Raw genomic sequence first — 22,810 nt, 5'->3', positions numbered from 1 at the left:
GAGAAAACAGGCTAAAACCGAGACAAACATTAATTCGAACTAGGAAACAGCTTTTTGTGTTTCTAGGGTCAAAATGTGTGACAATCGAATGCATTTGACTAATTGTAAGAGTTCGGGATGAATTTGGAGTGTTTAGACAATAAACAGGTTAAAACCGAGAAAACATTGATTCAAAGAAGTAAATAGCTTTGTTACTGTTTCTAGGGTCATAAAATATGACAATCCAATGCATTTGACTAATTTTAAGAGTTGGGATGAATTTGGAATATTTAGACAACACTTATACCCATTTTGTCTCGAAACAAACTAAAACCGAGAAAACATTGATTTGAAGCAGAAAATAGCTTGTTACTGTTTCTGGTGAGAATGTGTGACAATCCAATGCATTTGACTAATTGTAAGAGTTTGGGATCAATTTGGAGTGTTTAGACAACACTTATAATCGTTTTGTCCTAAAACTGGCTAAAGCCGAGAAAACATTGATTTGAAGCAAAAAAATAGCTTTGTTACTGTTTCTAACATTAGAATGTTTGACAATCCAATGCATTTGAGTAACTGTAAAAGTTCGGGATGAATTTGGAGTGTTTAGACAACACTTAAACCTGTTTTATCGCAAAACAAGCTTAAACCGTGAAAACAGGCTAAATCAGAGAAAACATTAATTCGAATCAAGGAAACAGCTTTTTGTGTTTCTATAGTCAATATGTGCGACAATCGAATGCATTTGACTAATTGTAAGAGTTCGAGATGAATTTGGAGTGTTTAGATAACACTTATAACCACTTTATCCCAAAACAGGCTAAAACCGAGAAAACATTGATTCGAAGCTATAAACAGCTTTGTTACTGTTTCTAGGGTCAGAATGTGTGAAAATCCAATGCATTTGACTAATTGTAAGAGTTTGGGATGAATTTGGAGTGTTTAGACAACACTTAAGCCTGTTTTCTCCCAAAACATGCTTTAACCGAGAAAAGAGGCTAAAACCGAGAAAACATTGATTCGAAGCAGTAAACAGCTTTTTTACTGTTTTTAGGTTCAGAAAGTGTGACAATCCATCGCATTTGACTAATTGTAAGAGTTTGGGATGAATTTGGAGTGTTTAGACAACACATATATTCATTTTGTCCTAAAACTAGCTAAAACCGAGAAAACATTGATTCGATGCAAAAAAACAGCTATGTTACTGTTTCTAAAGTCAGAACGTGTGACAATCCTACGAATTTGTGTAATTGTAAGAGTTCGGGATGAATTTGGAGTGTTTAGACAACACTTAAACCTGTTTTATCCCAAAACAGGCTTAAACCGAGAAAACAGGCTAAAACCGAGAAAAACATTAATTCGAACTAGGAAACAGCTTTTTGTGTTTCTAGGGTCAAAATGTGTGACAATCGAATGCATTTGACTAATTTGTAAGAGTTCGGGATGAATTTGGAGTGTTTAGACAATAAACAGGTTAAAACCGAGAAAACATTGATTCAAAGAAGTAAATAACTTTGTTACTGTTTCTAGGGTCAGAAAATATGACAATCCAATGCATTTGACTAATTTTAAGAGTTGGGATGAATTTGGAATATTTAGACCACTTATACCCATTTTGTCTCGAAACAAACTAAAACCGAGAAAACATTGATTTGAAGCAGAAAATAGCTTGTTACTGTTTCTGGTGAGAATGTGTGACAATCCAATGCATTTGACTAATTGTAAGAGTTTGGGATCAATTTGGAGTGTTTAGACAACACTTATAATCATTTTGTCCTAAAACTGGCTAAAGCCGAGAAAACATTGATTTGAAGCAAAAAAATAGCTTTGTTACTGTTTCTAACATTAGAATGTTTGACAATCCAATGCATTTGAGTAACTGTAAAAGTTCGGGATGAATTTGGAGTGTTTAGACAACACTTAAACCTGTTTTATCGCAAAACAAGCTTAAACCGAGAAAACAGGCTAAATCAGAGAAAACATTAATTCGAATCAAGGAAACAGCTTTTTGTGTTTCTATAGTCAATATGTGCGACAATCGAATGCATTTGACTAATTGTAAGAGTTCGAGATGAATTTGGAGTGTTTAGATAACACTTATAACCATTTTATCCCAAAACAGGCTAAAACCAAGAAAACATTGATCTGAAGCTATAAACAGCTTTGTTACTGTTTCTAGGGTCAGAATGTGTGACAATCCAATGCATTTGACAAATTGTAAGAGTTTGGAATGAATTTTGAGTGTTTAGACAACACTTAAACCTGTTTTCTCCCAAAACATGCTTTAACCGAGAAAAGAGGCTAAAACCGAGAAAACATTGATTCGAAGCAGTAAACAGCTTTTTTACTGTTTTTAGGTTCAGAAAGTGTGACAATCCATCACATTTGACGCATTGTAAGAGTTTGGGATGAATTTGGAGTGTTTAGACAACACTTATAATCATTTTGTCCTGAAACTGGCTAAAACCGAGAAAACATTGATTCGAAGCAAAAAAACAGCTTTGTTACTGTTTCTAAAGTCAGAATGTGTGACAATCCTATGCATTTGAGTAATTTTAAGAGTTCGGGATGAATTTGGAGTGTTTGGACAGCACTTAAACCTATTTTATCCCAAAACAGGCTTAAACCGAGAAAACAGGCTTAAACCGAGAAAAACATTAATTCAAATTAGGAACCAGCTTTTTGTGTTTCTAGGGTCAAAATGTGTGACAAGCGAATGCATTTGACTAATTGTAAGAGTTCGGGATGAATTTGGAGTGTTTAGACAAGACTTATAATCATTTTGTCCTAAAACTGGCTAAAACCGTGAAAACATTGATTTGAAGCAAAAAAACAACTTTGTTACTGTTTCTAGGGTTAGAAAATATGACAATCCAATGCTTTTGACTAATTTTAAGAGTTGGGATGAATTTGGAATATTTAGACAACACTTATACCCATTTTGTCTCGAAACAAGCTAAAACCAAGAAAACATTTATTTGAAGCAGAAAATAGCTTGTTACTGTTTTTGGGTGAGAATGTGTGACAATCCAATGCATTTGACTAATTGTAAGAGTTTGGGATCAATTTGGAGTGTTTAGACAACACTTAAACCTGTTTTCTCCCAAAACATGCTTTAACCGAGAAAAGAGGCTAAAACTGAAAAAACATTGATTCGAAGCAGTAAACAGCTTTTTTACTGTTTCTAGGTTCAGAAAGTGTGACAATCCATCGCATTTGACTAACTGTAAGAGTTTGGGATGAATTTGGAGTGTTTAGACAACACATATATTCATTTTGTCCTAAAACTAGCTAAAACCGAGAAAACATTGATTAGATGCAAAAAAACAGCTTTGTTACTGTTTCTAAAGTCAGAACGTGTGACAATCCTATGAATTTGTGTAATTGTAAGAGTTCGGGATGAATTTGGAGTGTTTAGACAACATTTAAACTTGTTTTCTCCCAGAACATGCTTTAACCGAGAAAAGAGGCTAAAACCGAGAAAACATTATTTCGAAGCAGTAAACAGCTTTTTTACTGTTTCTACGGTCAGAAAGTGTGACAATCCATCGCATTTGACTAATTTTAAGAGTTTGGGATGAATTTGGAGTGTTTAGACAACACTTATAATCATTTTGTCCTAAAACTTGCTAAAACCGAGAAAACATTGATTCGAAGGAAAAAACAGCTTTGTTATTGTTTCAAGGTTCTGAATGTGTGACAATCCATTGCATTTTACTAATTGTAAGAGTTCGGGAAGAATTTGGAGTGTTTAGACAACACTTAAACCTGTTTTATCGCAAAACAGGCTTAAACCGAGAATACAAGCTAAAACTGAGAAAACATTAATTCGAATCAGGAAACAGCTTTTTGTGTTTCTATAGTCAATATGTGCGACAATCGAATGCATTTGACTAATTGTATGAGTTCGAGATGAATTTGGAGTGTTTAGATAACACTTATAACCACTTTATCCCAAAACAGGCTAAAACCGAGAAAACATTGATTCGAAGCTATAAACAGCTTTGTTACTGTTTCTAGGGTCAGAATGTGTGAAAATCCAATGCATTTGACTAATTATAAGAGTTTGGGATGAATTTGGAGTGTTTAGACAACACTTAAGCCTGTTTTCTCCCAAAACATGCTTTAACCGAGAAAAGAGGCTAAAACCGAGAAAACATTGATTCGAAGCAGTAAACAGCTTTTTTACTGTTTATAGGTTCAGAAAGTGTGACAATCCATCGCATTTGACTAATTGTAAGAGTTTGGGATGAATTTGGAGTGTTTAGACAACACATATATTCATTTTGTCCTAAAACTAGCTAAAACCGAGAAAACATTGATTCGATGCAAAAAAACAGCTATGTTACTGTTTCTAAAGTCAGAACGTGTGACAATCCTACGAATTTGTGTAATTGTAAGAGTTCGGGATGAATTTGGAGTGTTTAGACAACACTTAAACCTGTTTTATCCCAAAACAGGCTTAAACCGAGAAAACAGGCTAAAACCGAGAAAAACATTAATTCGAACTAGGAAACAGCTTTTTGTGTTTCTAGGGTCAAAATGTGTGACAATCGAATGCATTTGACTAATTTGTAAGAGTTCGGGATGAATTTGGAGTGTTTAGACAATAAACAGGTTAAAACCGAGAAAACATTGATTCAAAGAAGTAAATAGCTTTGTTACTGTTTCTAGGGTCAGAAAATATGACAATCCAATGCATTTGACTAATTTTAAGAGTTGGGATGAATTTGGAATATTTAGACAACACTTATACCCATTTTGTCTCGAAACAAACTAAAACCGAGAAAACATTGATTTGAAGCAGAAAATAGCTTGTTACTGTTTCTGGGTGAGAATGTGTGACAATCCAATGCATTTGACTAATTGTAAGAGTTTGGGATCAATTTGGAGTGTTTAGACAACACTTATAATCGTTTTGTCCTAAAACTGGCTAAAGCCGAGAAAACATTGATTTGAAGCAAAAAAACAGCTTTGTTATTGTTTCTAACATCAGAATGTTTGACAATCCAATGCATTTGAGTAATTGTAAAAGTTCGGGATGAAATTGGAGTGTTTAGACTACACTTAAACCTGTTTTATCGCAAAACAGGCTTAAACCGAAAAAACAGGCTTAAACCGAGAAAACATTAATTCGAATCAAGGAAACAGCTTTTTGTGTTTCTATAGTCAATATGTGCGACAATCGAATACATTTGACTAATTGTAAGAGTTCGAGATTAATTTGGAGTGTTTAGATAACACTTATAACCATTTTATCCCAAAACAGGCTAAAACCGAGAAAACATTGATCTGAAGCTATAAACAGCTTTGTTACTTTTTCTAGGGTCAGAATGTGTGACAATCCAATGCATTTGACTAATTGTAAGAGTTTGGGATGAATTTTGAGTGTTTAGACAACACTTAAACCTGTTTTCTCCCAAAACATGCTTTAACCGAGAAAAGAGGCTAAAACCGAGAAAACATTGATTCGAAGCAGTAAACAGATTTTTTACTGTTTTTAGGTTCAGAAAGTGTGACAATCCATCACATTTGACTAATTGTAAGAGTTTGGGATGAATTTGGAGTGTTTAGACAACACTTATAATCATTTTGTCCTGAAACTGGCTAAAACCGAGAAAACATTGATTCGAAGCAAAAAAACAGCTTTGTTACTGTTTCTAAAGTCAGAATGTGTGACAATCCTATGTATGTGAGTAATTTTAAGAGTTCGGAATGAATTTGGAGTGTTTGGACAGCACTTAAACCTGTTTTATCGCAAAACAGGCTTAAACCGAGAAAACATGCTAAAACCGAGAAAACATTAATTCGAATCAAGGAAACAGCTTTTTGTGTTTCTATAGTCAATATGTGCGATAATCGAATGCATTTGACTAATTGTAAGAGTTCGGGATGAATTTGGAGTGTTTAGATAACACTTATAACCATTTTATCCCAAAACAGGCTAAAACCGAGAAAACATTGATTGGAAGCAAAAAACAACTTTGTTACTGTTTCTAGGGTCAGAAAATATGACAATCCAATGCTTTTGACTAATTTTAAGAGTTGGGATGAATTTGGAATATTTAGACAACACTTATACCCATTTTGTCTCGAAACAAGCTAAAACCGAGAAAACATTTATTTGAAGAAGAAAATAGCTTGTTACTGTTTTTGGGTGAGAATGTGTGACAATCCAATGCATTTGACTAATTGTAAGAGTTTGGGATCAATTTGGAGTGTTTAGACAACACTTATAATCGTTTTGTCCTGAAACTGGCTAAAACCGAGAAAACATTGATTTAAAGCAAAAAAACAACTTTGTGACTGTTTCTAACATCAGAATGTGTGACAATCCAATGCATTTGAGTAATTGTAAGAACTCGGGATGAATTTGGAGTGTTTAGACAACTCTTAAACCTGTTTTATCCCAAAACAAGGTTAAACCGAGAAAACAGGCTAAAACCGAGAAAACAATAATTCGAATTACGAAACAGCTTTTTCTGTTTCTAGGGTCCAAATTTGTGACAATCGTATGCATTTGACTAATTGTAAGAGTTTGGGATGAATTTGGAGTGTTTACACAATACTTATAACCATTTTGTCTCAAAACAGGTTAAAACCGAGAAAACATTGATTCGAAGAAGTAATTAGCTTTGTTACTGTTTCTAGGGTCAGAATGTGTGACAATACAATGCATTTGACTAATTTTAAGAGTTTGGGATGAATTTGGTGTGTTTAGACAACACTTAAACATGTTTTCTCCCAAAACATGCTTTAACCGAGAAAAGAGGCTAAAACCAAGAAAACATTGATTCGAAGCAGTAAACAGCTTTTTTACTGTTTCTACGGTCAGAAAGTGTGACAATCCATCACATTTGACTAATTTTAAGAGTTTGGGATGAATTTGGAGTGTTTAGACAACACTTATAATCATTTTGTCCTAAAACTTGCTAAAACCGAGAAAACATTGATTCGAAGGAAAAAACAGATTTGTTACTGTTTCAAGGTTCAGAATGTGTGACAATCCATTGCATTTGACTAATTGTAAGAGTTCACGATGAATTTGGAGTGTTTAGACAACACTTAAATCTGTTTTATCGCAAAACATGCTTAAACCGAGTAAACAGGCTAAAACCGAGAAAACATTAATCTGAATCAGGAAACAGCTTTTTTGTGTTTCTATAGTCAATATGTGTGACAATCGAATGCATTTGACTAATTGTAAGAGTTCGAGATGAATTTGGAGTGTTTAGATAACACTTATAACCATTTTGTCCCAAAACAGGCTAAAACCGAGAAAACATTGATTCGAAGCTGTAAACAGCTTTGTTACTGTTTCTAGGGTCAGAATGTGTGACAATCCAATGCATTTGACTAATTGTAAGAGTTTGGGATGAATTTGGAGTGTTTAGACAACACTTAAACCTGTTTTCTCCCAAAACATGCTTTAAGTGAGAAAAGAGGCTAAAACTGAGAAAACATTGATTCGAAGCAGTAAACAGCTTTTTTACTGTTTCTAGGTTTAGAAAGTGTGACAATCCATCACAATTGACTATTTGTAAGAGTTCGGGATGAATTTGGAGTGTTTAGACAAGTCTTATAATCATTTTGTCCTGAAACTGGCTCAAACCGTGAAAATATTGATTTGAAGCAAAAAACAACTTTGTTACTGTTTCTAGGGTCAGAAAATATGACAATCCAATGCTTTTGACTAATTTTAAGAGTTGGGATGAATTTGGAATATTTAGACAACACTTATACCCATTTTGTCTCGAAACAAGCTAAAACTGAGAAAACATTGATTTGAAGCAGAAAATTTCTTGTTACTGTTTCTGGATGAGAATGTGTGACAATCCAATGCATTTGACTAATTATAAGAGTTTGGGATCAATTTGGAGTGTTTAGACAACACTTATAATCGTTTTATCCTCAAACTGGCTAAAACCGAGAAAACATTGATTTGAAGCAAAAAAACAACTTTGTGACTGTTTCTAACATCAGAATGTGTGACAATCCAATGCATTTGAGTAATTGTAAGAATTCGGGATGAATTTGGAGTGTTTAGACAACTCTTAAACCTGTTTTATCCCAAAACAAGGTTAAACCGAGAAAACAGGCTAAAACCGAGAAAACATTAATTCGAATTACGAAACAGCTTTTTCTGTTTCTAGGGTCCAAATGTGTGACAATCGTATGCATTTGACTAATTGTTGTAAGTTTAGATACAAAAGAGAATAAGAAGATCGAGTGTGTATAACAAGAGAGTTTGTGTTTGGTTGAGTGAGTCCACGAGAGGGGGAGAGAGAGAGAGTGTAAGTGAAAAAGTGTAGAAGAAGAAAGAAACTTTCTTACATAATTTAGTTCATGGGTACACACCTAATATAGACATAATCTAGAGGAATATTCTACAAGATGCTACATGATTTTACATAGTGAAAGCGACCTATACAACCCTTAACTACACATGTGACTAATTAGTTGACTTCTCCCTTCCCACTTGCATCAAGTCGCCAACGGTCACCTTGGGAAGGATCTAGAGGCTTGATTTGAGTCTCACACAAGTCATGGAAGGCTTTTCATGGGCTTCCACTTGAGATGGTATGAATGGCCCGGTGAGGATTGTACGGACGGCGACTGTACGGACATGGTGATCATGATCCCAAATTATACCCCCCCCTCAAGCTTAGTCATTGGACCCTATGACACAAGCTTGAACCATTGATCACCTACCTCATTAAAAAAACCTTAGTATAGAAAACCTCTTGGGAAAAACTATACTTAAGGGAAAAAGAGTGTAGGATCTCAAGGTTTGGTGAGGTCCATGAGTCCAAGCTTTGAGTGTATGTACTCACACACTTGAGTGCTGGCCGCCTTGGTGAAAACATTGGCTAGTTGCTTGGAGCTCTCGGTATGGCACGGAAGAGTTACGCCTAGTTGGATTTGCTCTCGGACTTTGTGGCAATCAACTTCAATGTGGTTTGTTCTCTCGTGGAACACTGAGTTGGTTGCAATATGAATAGCTGCTTCATTATCACAATGCATTGTGATCGGCTTCATAATGTCGACTCCAAGATCTTTGAGTAGGTTCTTGAGCCACATCAATTCTGTAGTCAGCTTGCGCATCGCTCTATACTCGGACTCGACGCTTGATAGAGACACTACCTTCTGTTTCTTGCTTTTCCATGTTACTAGGTTGCCTCCAAGAAAGGTGCAGTAGCCGCTGGTTGATCTACGGTCTTCTTTGTCCCCAGCATAGTCCGCGTCACAATATCCCATGAGCTCCGTGTTGTTATTGCACCCCATCCATATTCCTTGGCCCGACGATCCTTTAATGTACTTGAGGATCCGGTTGAATATGTTCCAGTGGTGCACCTTCTGAGCTTGCATATGTTGACTAGCCTGGTTCACAGCAAAACAAATATCGGGTCTAGTGATGGTCAAGTAAATAAGCTTACCAACCAACCGCCTATATTGTGTCACATTCTTGAACGGTTGGTCCTCGGGCTCCCCCTCACGGCAAACCTTGTAGAATTCATCCAATGGTGTAGTGACGTGTCTTGATCCGAGCTTTCCTACTTCATTTAAGAGGTCAATCACATATTTTCTTTGAGATAGGTATAATCCCTCTTCCGAGCGACACACTTCTATCCCTAGGAAATATTTCAACTCACCAAGGTCCTTAATATCAAAAACTGACTTTAAATATGCCTTAGTTTCTTGAATCCCTACCGTGTCATTCCCGGATATGATGATGTCATCAACATATACAAGAATGACAATGATACCTTGGTCACTTGGGTATGTGAAAAGAGTGTGGTCAGATTCTGATCTCCTGAATCCACTCTTGGTCAAGGTTGAGCTTAGCTTGTGGTACCACGCCCTTGGCGATTGCTTCAGGCCATAGATCGCTTTGTTGAGTTTGAATACTTTGCCGGGACTAACCGTGTCCTCTAGGCCCGGTGGTGGTCTCATGTATACTTCTTCTTCCAGTTCGCCTTGTAGGAACGCATTCTTCACGTCCATCTGCCACAGCTCCCATTTCAAGTTGACGGCCAACGAGAGAACTACACGGACCATGTGTAGTTTGGCTACCGGGGCAAACGTATCCTGATAGTCCTCCCCGTACGTTTGCGTGAAGTCTCTTGCCACAAGACGAGCTTTGTACCGTTCAATCTCCCCGTTACTTTGATATTTGATCGTGAAGATCCATTTGGACGTCACTGCCTTCTTTCCTTTGGGTAGGTCAATCTTGTCCCACGTGTGGTTTTTCTCCATGGCCAATCGTTCGTCTTGAACGGCATCACGCCATACCTTGTGGTCTTTTGCTTCCTCATATGTTTGTGGGATCCAGTGGCTATCAACTTGAGTGAGAAAGACTTGGTGTTCTTCCGGTAAATGGGCTAACATGCACATGGCTTGAATCGGGTGAGCTACGACAGCATTGTTGTAGTACACTCACGTGTTTTGCTAGTGAGATGGTGGGAACTTGAGTCTTTGGCTACGTCTCAAGGGGATAGCTTCCTCAAGGCCATCATCTTCGTTTCCACTGTCATGTTGCTCAATGGTCTCTTCCAGATGAACCGCATCCTCAAGATTCTCCGGGTGAGTTGGGGCTGGAGTCAGTGGTGTGGATTGGTTGTTAGACTCGCTGGGGCTGCTTTCTATAGGTGGTTTAGGCTCTCCTGGTGGATTTGGCTCGGGTGAAATAGGGGCGTCCCGATCGTTTGAGACGCCTAGCCGTTCGAGGATGATCCGGAGGTTCATTGCCCGATCGGATGCAGAGTTTGATAAGTCTCGTAGGTCTTCCCAATTTTTCTTACTATAGTACCCTTGAGACTCCAACAACTTCACATCCCGAGAGACTACAACCCTTTTGGCTTCATGATCATAGCATTTATACCCCTTTTGTGTAGTCGAATAGCCGATGAACATTGCTTTGGTGCTTTTGGCCTCAAGTTTATCGCGTAACTCACCTGGTCTCAACACAAAGCAAGTACACCCAAATACTCGTAAGTGATCAAATGTAGGTTTTTCTTTGTTCAATACCTCAAATGGCGAGAGATCATGTAGAATCTTTGTAGGGATCCGGTTAATGAGATAGCAGGCTGCAAGGACTGCGTCTCCCCAAAAACTTCGAGGAACGTTGGTGTGAAACATCATGGACCGGGCGACTTCCATTAGATGTCTGTTCTTTCGTTCGGCCACACCATTTTGTTGTGGAGTATAAGGACAGCTGGTTTGATGAATGATTCCATGGTTGGTCAAGTGTTGTTTGAAGGCACGACTAGTATATTCACCACCATTGTCTGACCTTAAGATTTTGATCTTAGCATTGTAATGGTTAGTCACATACTTTTGAAAACTAATAAAAGCTTCAAGGACCCGATCCTTAGTAGGTAAAAGAGTTAACCAGGTATATTTAGACTTCTCATCAATAAAGGTGACAAAATACTTTTGATTTTCTCTAGATAGGCAAGGTGATGTCCAAACATCAGAATGAACCAAATCAAAACAATTTTCATAAATAGTAATAGACTTAGGAAAAACAGATTTGCAATGTTTACCAAGAATACAAGCCTCACACTCATCATTTTTAAAAGAAATATTAGGAAACATCAGATTTAAAGCTCTAGTGTGAGGATGTCCTAGCCTAGCATGTAAAATAGAATCACTAGGTTTAATAATAACTGAATTAAAACAAGATGCAGAAGAAGAAGGTAGGTTCAAGTCCTCAAGCACATAAAGGTCATCCTTGGAACCTCCTTGGCCAAGAACTTTACTTGTCTCAATATCCTGAAAATGAACCTTGTTAGGACCAAATATTGCATAACAATTTAAATCAGTGGTGGCTCTCTTAACTGATAGTAAGTTAGATGTGAAATTTGGCATATACAAGGCTTTAGTTTCCTTATCAAATAATTTCAAATTCCCTATGCCCTTAACTGGTACCTTTTCACCATTAGCTATCACAACATTACCATTAGTAGGTTTAATATCACTAATCAACCTAGAATCACTAATCATATGATGTGATGCACCAGAATCAACTATAAGCGGTTTAGTTTGATTTAGAGCAAGATAGGAGTTACCGGAGTTTTCTTTGAGGGCCTTAATGAGAGCGTCGAGGTCAGACTTCCTCACACGGTCAGTGTTGGCTGCTAGGGCAGTTCCGTTCAGGTCAGAGGCTCGTTGGTTTGACTCGGCGCTTGGCGGCTCCAAAGTCGCTTGATGAGCTCTTGGTGCCCCACGGTTGTTCATTGATCGGCTGGCTCGGAGATGTGGGTGGAGAATCCAACACTGATTCTTGAAGTGGCCCGGCTTCTTACAATGGTTGCATACTGGAGGGTTCTTGTCGTCACCTCGGTAATAGCCCTTGTTTGCGGTTGCTCCATCAGCCTTGTTAGCGGTTATAAGCTCCCCCTTGCTTCCAAACAGCCCCATGGAACCATGTTCCTTTTGAATCTGGCTGCACACGTCCTCTAGGCTAGGGAGCTTGTCTGACCTCAATATGTGTTTGATGAGGTCGTTGTAGGATGGGTTTAGCGTGAGGAGGAGGCCGAACACCTTGTCTTGCTCGCGCCTCTCGTTCAAGATGGCCGGATCAAGTGTAGCCGGCCTAAGCATCTCAAGCTCTGCCCAAAGAGACCGAAACTTCCCAAAGTGTTTGGTGAACTCCAAGTCTTCTTGGCTTAGGTTGTTGATGGCTCTCTTGATCTCAAAGACTCGGTTTAAATTGGTAGTGTTACCGAACACATTTTGTAGTGTGTCCCATAGATCCTTAGTCATTTCACAGTAAGAGTAGGCTTCGAGTATTGGAGCATCAAGAGAGTTCTGGATGATGGCAAGCACACTTTGGTCCTCTTGGTACCACTTGTCTTCGCCGCTAGTGACCGCTTCTTTGCCGTCTTGGATAGGCTATTACTTGGGAGCCTCCTTTGTGGTAATATGGGTCCAAAGCCCTCGGCCACATAGAGCCGTCTTTGTGGTTCTTGCCCACAACAAATAGTTCTCTCCTTTGAGAGTAACTGGAACAATCAAGGTCTTGGTGCCTTCCATGGAGTTTTGTCCGCTGGTCAATGCTATTATCCAACAGTTAAAGAGAGATGTCTCTCAAGTCCAAACAGAGAATGAAAGAGAGATGAAGCGGAAGTATAAGGTGGGTGAGAGATTCAAAGTTAGGAACGAAATGGCTCTGATACAATGTAAGTTTAGATACAAAAGAGAATAAGAAGATCGAGTGTGTATAACAAGAGAGTTTGTGTTTGGTTGAGTGAGTCCACGAGAGGGAGAGAGAGAGAGTGTAAGTGAAAAAGTGTAGAAGAAGAAAGAAACTTTCTTACATAATTTAGTTCATGGGTACACACCTAATATAGACATAAGCTAGAGGAATATTCTACAAGATGCTACACGATTTTACATAGTGAAAGCGACCTATACAACCCTTAACTACACATGTGACTAATTAGTTGACTTCTCCCTTCCCACTAGCATCAAGTCGCCAACGGTCACCTTGGGAAGGATCTAGAGGCTTGATTTGAGTCTCACACAAGTCATGGAAGGCTTTTCATGGGCTTCCACTTGAGATGGTATGAATGGCCCGGTGAGGATTGTACGGATGGCCCGGTCATGGTTGTACGGACGGCGACTGTATGGACATGGTGATCATGATCCCAAATTATAATTGTAAGAGTTCGGGATGAATTTGGAGTGTTTACACAATACTTATAACCATTTTGTCTCAAAACAGGTTAAAACCGAGAAAACATTGATTCGAAGAAGTAAATAGCTTTGTTACTGTTTCTAGGGTCAGAATGTGTGACAATCCAATGCATTTGACTAATTTTAAGAGTTTGGGATGAATTTGGAGTGTTTAGACAACACTTAAACCTGTTTTCTCCCAAAACATGCTTTAACTGAGAAAAGAGGCTAAAACCGAGAAAACATTGATTCGAAGCCGTAAACAGCTTTTTTACTGTTTCTACGGTCAGAAAGTGTGACAATCCATCGCATTTGACTAATTTTAAGAGTTTGGGATGAATTTGGAGTGTTTAGACAACACTTATAATCATTTTGTCCTGAAACTTGCTAAAACCGAGAAAACATTGATTCGAAGAAAAAAAGCGGCTTTGTTACTGTTTCAAGGTTCAGAATGTGTGACAATCCTATGCATTTGAGTAATTTTAAGAGTTCGGGATGAATTTGGAGTGTTTAGACAACACTTAAACCTGTTTATCGCAAAAAGCCTTAAACCGAGAAAACATTAATTCGAATCAGGAAACAGCTTTTTTGTGTTTCTATAGTCAATATGTGTGACAGTCGAATGCATTTGACTAATTGTAAGAGTTCGAGATGAATTTGGAGTGTTTAGATAACTCTTATAACCATTTTGTCCCAAAACAGGCTAAAACCGAGAAAACATTGATTCGAAGCTGTAAACAGCTTTGTTACTGTTTCTAGGGTCAGAATGTGTGTCAATCCAATGCATTTGACTAATTGTAAGAGTTTGGGATGAATTTGGAGTGTTTAGACAACACTTAAACCTGTTTTCTCCCAAAACATGCTTTAACCGAGAAAAGAGGCTAAAACTGAGAAAACATTGATTCGAAGCAGTAAACAGCTTTTTATTGTTTCTAGGTTTAGAAAGTGTGACAATCCATCACACTTGACTAATTGTAAGAGTTCGGGATGAATTTGGTGTTTTTAGACAAAACTTATAATCATTTTGTCCTGAAACTGGCTAAAACCGTGAAAACATTGATTTGAAGCAAAAAAACAACTTTGTTACTGTTTCTAGGGTCAGAAAATATGACAATCCAATGCTTTTGACTAATTTTAAGAGTTGGGATGAATTTGGAATATTTAGACAACACTTATACCCATTTTGTCTCGAAACAAGCTAAAACCGAGAAAACATTGATTTGAATCAGAAAATAGCTTGTTACTGTTTCTGGGTGAGAATCTGTGACAATCCAATGCATTTGACTAATTGTAAGAGTTTGGGATTAATTTGGAGTGTTTACACAACACTTATAATCGTTTTTTCCTGAAACTGGCTAAAATCGAGAAAACATTGATTTGAAGCAAAAAAACAACTTTGTGACTGTTTCTAACATCAGAATGTGTGACAATCCAATGCATTTGAGTAATTGTAAGAATTTGGGATGAATTTGGAGTGTTTAGACAACTCTTAAACCTGTTTTATCCCAAAACAAGGTTAAACCGAGAAAACAGGCTAAAACCGAGAAAACATTAATTCGAATTACGAAACAGCCTTTTCTGTTTCTAGGGTCCAAATGTGTGACAATCGTATGCATTTGACTAATTGTAAGAGTTCGGGATGAATTTGGAGTGTTTACACAATACTTATAACCATTTTGTCTCAAAACAGGTTAAAACTGAGAAAACATCGATTCGAAGCAGTAAACAGCTTTTTGACTGATTCTACGGTCAGAAAGTGTGACAATCCATCGCATTTGACTAATTTTAAGAGTTTGGGATGAATTTGGAGTGTTTAGACAACACTTATAATCATTTTGTCCTGAAACTTGCAAAAACCGAGAAAACATTGATTCGAAGGAAAAAACAGCTTTGTTACTGTTTCAAGGTTCTGAATGTGTGACAATCCATTGCATTTGACTAATTGTAAGAGTTCGGGATGAATTTGGAGTGTTTAGATAACACTTAAACCTGTTTTATCGCAAAACAGGCTTAACCGAGAATACAGGCTAAAACCGAGAAAACATTAATTCGAATCAGGAAACAGCTTTTTTGTGTTTCTATAGTCAATATGTGTGAAAACCGAATACATTTGACTAATTGTAAGAGTTCGGGATGAATTTGGAGTGTTTACACAATACTTATAACCATTTTGTCTCAAAACAGGTTAAAACCGAGTAAACATTGATTTGAAGAAGTAAATAGCTTTGTTACTGTTTCTAGGGTCAGAATGTGTGACAATACAATGCATTTGACTAATTTTAAGAGTTTGGGATGAATTTGGAGTGTTTAGACAACACTTAAACCTGTTTTCTCCCAAAACATGCTTTAACCGAGAAAAGAGGCTAAAACCGAGAAAACATTGATTCGATGCAGTAAACAGCTTTTTTACTGTTTCTAGGTTTAGAAAGTGTGACAATCCATCAAAATTGACTCATTGTAAGAGTTTGGGATGAATTTGGAGTGTTTTGACAACACTTATAATCATTTTGTCCTAAAACTAGCTAAAACCGAGAAAACATTGATTCGATGCAAAAAAACAGCTTTGTTACTGTTTCTAATGTCAGAATGTGTGACAATCCTTTGCATTTGTGTAATTGTAAGAGTTCGGGATGAATTTGCAGTGTTTAGATAACATTTAAACCTGTTTTATCCCAAAACAAGGTTAAACCGAGAAAACAGGCTAAGACCGAGAAAACATTAATTCGAATTACGAAACAGCTTTTTGTGTTTCTAGGGTCAAAATGTGTGACAATCGTATGCATTTGACTAATTGTAAGAGTTTGGGATGAATTTGGAGTGTTTACACAATACTTATAGGGTCAGAATGTATGACAATCCAATGCATTTCACTAATTGTAAGAGTTTGGAATGAATTTTGAGTGTTTAGAGAACATTTATACCCATTTTGTCCCAAAACAGGCTTAATTTGAGAAAACATTGATTCAAAGCAGTAAACAGCATTGTTACTGTTTCTGGGTGAGAATAGTGATAGTCCAATGCATTTGACAAATTGTAAAAGTTTGGGATGAATTTGGAGTGTTTAGACAAACACTTAAACTGTGTTATCTCAAAATAGGCTTAAACCGAGAAAACAGGCTAAACCCGAGAAAACATTCATTCAAAGCAGTAAACAGCTATGTATTTGTTTTTAGGGTTAAAATATGTAATAATCCAATGCATTTAACTAATTATAAGTGTTTGGGTTGAATTTGGAGTATTTAGACAACACTTATACCCATTTTGTCCCAAAACAGGCTTATAATCAAAAAAACATTAATTTGAAGCAGTAAACAGTTTTGTTTGTTTTTCTAGGGTCAAAATGTGTGACAATCCAATGATTTGACTAATTGTAAGAGTTTGGGATGGATTTGGAGTATTTAGACAACACTTAAATCTGTTTTATCCCAAAATAGGCTTAAACCGAGAAAACAGGCTAAAACCGAGAAAACATTGATTTGAAGCAGTAAACAGATTTGTTTGTATTTTTAGGGTCAAAATGTGTGACAATCCAATGCATTTGACTAATTGTCAGAGTTCGGGATAAATTTAGAGTGTTTAGACTATACTTATACCCATTTTGTCCCGAAACATGCTAAAACCGAGAAAACATTGATTCAAAGCAGTAAATAGCTTCGTTACTGTTTCTAGAGTCAGAATGTGTGAAATACAATGCAATTGAATAATTATAAGAGTTTGGGATGATTTTTGAGTGTTTAGACAACACTTAAACCTGTTTTATCCAAAAGCAGGCTTAAACCTAGCAAACATTGTTTTGAAGAAGTAAACAGTTTTGTTACTTTTTCTAGGGTCAGAATTTATGACAATCCAATGCTTTTGACTAATTTTAAGAGTTGGGATGAATTTGGAATACTTAGACAACACTTATACCCATTTTGTCTCGAAACAAGCTAAAACCGAGAAAACATTTATTTGAAGCAGAAAAATAGCTTGTTACTGTTTTTGGGTGAGAATGTGTGACAATCTAATGCATTTGACTAATTGTAAGAGTTTGGGATCAATTTGGAGTGTTTAGACAACACTTATAATCGTTTTGTCCTGAAACTGGCTAAAACCGAGAAAACATTGATTTGAAGCAAAAAAACAACTTTGTGACTATTTCTAATATCAGAATGTGTGACAATCCAATGCATTTGAGTAATTGCAAGAACTCGGGATGAATTTGGATTGTTTAGACAACTCTTAAACCTGTTTTATCCCAAAACAAGGTTAAACCGAGAAAACAGGCTAAAACCGAGAAAACATTAATTCGAATTACGAAAGAGCTTTTTCTGTTTCTAGGGTCCAAATTTGTGACAATCGTATGCATTTGACTAATTTTAAGAGTTTGGGATGAATTTGGAGTGTTTAGACAACACTTATAATCATTTTGTCCTAAAACTTGCTAAAACCGAGAAAACATTGATTCGAAGGAAAAAACAGCTTTGTTACTGTTGCAAGGTTCAGAATGTGTGACAATCCATTGCATTTGACTAATTGTAAGAGTTCACGATGAATTTGGTGTGTTTAGACAACACTTAAACATGTTTTCTCCCAAAACATGCTTTAACCGAGAAAAGAGGCTAAAACCAAGAAAACATTGATTCGAAGCAGTAAATAGCTTTTTTACTGTTTCTACGGTCAGAAAGTGTGACAATCCATCACATTTGACTAATTTTAAGAGTTTGGGATGAATTTGGAGTGTTTAGACAACACTTATAATCATTTTGTCCTAAAACTTGCTAAAACCGAGAAAACATTGATTCGAAGGAAAAAACAGATTTGTTACTGTTTCAAGGTTCAGAATGTGTGACAATCCATTGCATTTGACTAATTGTAAGAGTTCACGATGAATTTGGAGTGTTTAGACAACACTTAAATCTGTTTTATCGCAAAACATGCTTAAACCGAGTAAACAGGCTAAAACCGAGAAAACATTAATCTGAATCAGGAAACAGCTTTTTTGTGTTTCTATAGTCAATATGTGTGACAATCGAATGCATTTGACTAATTGTAAGAGTTCGAGATGAATTTGGAGTGTTTAGATAACACTTATAACCATTTTGTCCCAAAACAGGCTAAAACCGAGAAAACATTGATTTGAAGCTGTAAACAGCTTTGTTACTGTTTCTAGGGTCAGAATGTGTGACAATCCAATGCATTTGACTAATTATAAGAGTTTGGGATGAATTTGGAGTGTTTAGACAACACTTATAATCGTTTTGTCCTGAAACTGGCTAAAACCGAGAAAACATTGATTTGAAGCAAAAAAACAACTTTGTGACTATTTCTAATATCAGAATGTGTGACAATCCAATGCATTTGAGTAATTGCAAGAACTCGGGATGAATTTGGATTGTTTAGACAACTCTTAAACCTGTTTTATCCCAAAACAAGGTTAAACCGAGAAAACAGGCTAAAACCGAGAAAACATTAATTCGAATTACGAAAGAGCTTTTTCTGTTTCTAGGGTCCAAATTTGTGACAATCGTATGCATTTGACTAATTTTAAGAGTTTGGGATGAATTTGGAGTGTTTAGACAACACTTATAATCATTTTGTCCTAAAACTTGCTAAAACCGAGAAAACATTGATTCGAAGGAAAAAACAGCTTTGTTACTGTTGCAAGGTTCAGAATGTGTGACAATCCATTGCATTTGACTAATTGTAAGAGTTCACGATGAATTTGGTGTGTTTAGACAACACTTAAACATGTTTTCTCCCAAAACATGCTTTAACCGAGAAAAGAGGCTAAAACCAAGAAAACATTGATTCGAAGCAGTAAACAGCTTTTTTACTGTTTCTACGGTCAGAAAGTGTGACAATCCATCACATTTGACTAATTTTAAGAGTTTGGGATGAATTTGGAGTGTTTAGACAACACTTATAATCATTTTGTCCTAAAACTTGCTAAAACCGAGAAAACATTGATTCGAAGGAAAAAACAGATTTGTTACTGTTTCAAGGTTCAGAATGTGTGACAATCCATTGCATTTGACTAATTGTAAGAGTTCACGATGAATTTGGAGTGTTTAGACAACACTTAAATCTGTTTTATCGCAAAACATGCTTAAACCGAGTAAACAGGCTAAAACCGAGAAAACATTAATCTGAATCAGGAAACAGCTTTTTTGTGTTTCTATAGTCAATATGTGTGACAATCGAATGCATTTGACTAATTGTAAGAGTTCGAGATGAATTTGGAGTGTTTAGATAACACTTATAACCATTTTGTCCCAAAATAGGCTAAAACCGAGAAAACATTGATTTGAAGCTGTAAACAGCTTTGTTACTGTTTCTAGGGTCAGAATGTGTGACAATCCAATGCATTTGACTAATTATAAGAGTTTGGGATGAATTTGGAGTGTTTAGACAACACTTAAACATGTTTTCTCCCAAAACATGCTTTAACGGAGAAAAGAGGCTAAAACTGAGAAAACATTGATTCGAAGCAGTAAACAGCTTTTTTACTGTTTCTAGGTTTAGAAAGTGTGACAATCCATCACAATTGACTATTTGTAAGAGTTCGGGATGAATTTGGAGTGTTTAGACAAGTCTTATAATCATTTTGTCCTGAAACTGGCTCAAACCGTGAAAATATTGATTTGAAGCAAAAAACAACTTTGTTACTATTTCTAGGGTCTGAAAATATGACAATCCAATGCTTTTGACTAATTTTAAGAGTTGGGATGAATTTGGAATATTTAGACAACACTTATACCCATTTTGTCTCGAAACAAGCTAAAACCGAGAAAACATTGATTTGAAGCAGAAAATATCTTGTTACTGTTTCTGGGTGAGAATGTGTGACAATCCAATGCATTTGACTAATTATAAGAGTTTGGGATCAATTTGGAGTGTTTAGACAACACTTATAATCGTTTTGTCCTCAAACTGGCTAAAACAAAGAAAACATTGATTTTGAAGCAAAAAAACAACTTTGTGACTGTTTCTAACATCAGAATGTCTGACAATCCAATGCATTTCTGTAATTGTAAGAATTCGGGATGAATTTGGAGTGTTTAGACAACATTTAAACCTGTTTTATCCCAAAACAAGGTTAAACCGAGAAAACAGGCTAAGACCGAGACAACATTAATTCGAATTACGAAACAGCTTTTTGTGTTTCTAGGGTCAAAATGTGTGACAATCGTATGCATTTGACTAATTGTAAGAGTTTGGGATGAATTTGGAGTGTTTACACAATACTTATAGGGTCAGAATGTATGACAATCCAATGCATTTCACTAATTGTAAGAGTTTGGAATGAATTTTGAGTGTTTAGAGAACATTTATACCCATTTTGTCCCAAAACAGGCTAAAACCGAGAAAACATTGATTCAAAGCAGTAAACAGCATTGTTACTGTTTCTGGGTGAGAATTGTGATAGTCCAATGCATTTGACAAATTGTAAAAGTTTGGGATGAATTTGGAGTGTTTAGACAAACACTTAAACTGTGTTATCTCAAAATAGGCTTAAACCGAGAAAACAGGCTAAACCCGAGAAAACATTCATTCAAAGCAGTAAACAGCTATGTATTTGTTTTTAGGGTAAAAATATGTAATAATCCAATGTATTTAACTAATTATAAGTGTTTGGGTTGAATTTGGAGTATTTAGACAACACTTATACCCATTTTGTCCCAAAACAGGCTTATAATCAAAAAAACATTAATTTGAAGCAGTAAACAGTTTTGTTTGTTTTTCTAGGGTCAAAATGTGTGACAATCCAATGATTTGACTAATTGTAAGAGTTTGGGATGGATTTGGAGTATTTAGACAACACTTAAATCTGTTTTATCCCAAAATAGGCTTAAACCGAGAAAACAGGCTAAAACCGAGAAAACATTGATTTGAAGCAGTAAACAGATTTTTTTGTATTTTTAGGGTCAAAATGTATGACAATCCAATGCATTTGACTAATTGTCAGAGTTCGGGATAAATTTAGAGTGTTTAGACTATACTTATACCCATATTGTCCCGAAACATGCTAAAACCGAGAAAATATTGATTCAAAGCAGTAAATAGCTTTGTTACTGTTTCTAGAGTCAGAATGTGTGAAATACAATGCAATTGAATAATTATAAGAGTTTGGGATGATTTTTGAGTGTTTAGACAACACTTAAACCTGTTTTATCCAAAAGCAGGCTTAAACCTAGCAAACATTGTTTTGAAGAAGTAAACAGCTTTGTTACTGTTTCTAGGGTCAGAATTTATGACAATCCAATGCATTTCACTAATTGTTAGAGTTTGGGATGAATTTGGAGTGTTTAGAGAACACTGATACCCATTTTGTCCTAAAACAGGCTAAAACCGAGAAAACATTGATTCGAAGCAGTAAACAGCTTTGTTACTTTTTCTGGGTGAAAATGTGTGACAGTCCAATGCATTTGACAAATTGTAAGAGTTTGGGATGAATTTGGAGTGTTTAGACAATACTTAAACTGTGTTATCCCAAAACAGGCTTAAACCGAGAAAATAGGCTAAACCCGAGAAAACATTCATTCGAAGCAGTAAACAGTTATGTTATTGTTTTTATGGTTAAAATATGTAATAATCCAACGCATTTAACTAATTATAAGTGTTTGGGTTAAATTTGGAGTATTTAGACAACACTTATACCCATTTTGTCCCAAAACAAGGTTAAAACGAAAAAGGCTAAAACCGAGAAAACATTAATTTGAAGCAGTAACCAGCTTTGTTTATTTTTTCTAGGGTCAAAATGTGTGACAATCCAATGATTTGACTAATTGTAAGAGTTTGGGATGAATTTGGAGTGTTTAGACAACACTTATACTCATTTTGTCTCGAAACATGCTAAAGACGAGAAAACATTGATCTGAAGCAGGAAATAGCTTGTTACTGTTTCTGGGTGAGAATGTGTGACAATCCAATGCATTTAACTAATTGTAAGAGTTTGGGATCAATTTGGAGTGTTTAGATAACACTTATAATCATTTTTTCCTGAAACTGGCTAAAACCGAGAAAACATTGATTTGAAGCAAAAAAACAGCTTTGTTACTGTTTCTAACATCAGAATGTGTGACTATCCAATGCATTTGAGTAATTGTAAGAATTCGGGATGAATTTGGAGTGTTTAGACAACACTTAATCCTGTTTTATCCAAAACAAG

The sequence above is a fragment of the Camelina sativa genome, chromosome 16, assembly GCF_030686135.1.
Source record: "Camelina sativa cultivar CO46 ecotype springtype chromosome 16, ASM3068613v1".
Lineage (NCBI taxonomy): Eukaryota > Viridiplantae > Streptophyta > Magnoliopsida > Brassicales > Brassicaceae > Camelina > Camelina sativa.
The sequence above is the reverse complement of the archived record's forward strand: the minus strand, read 5'-3'. Positions refer to the sequence as shown.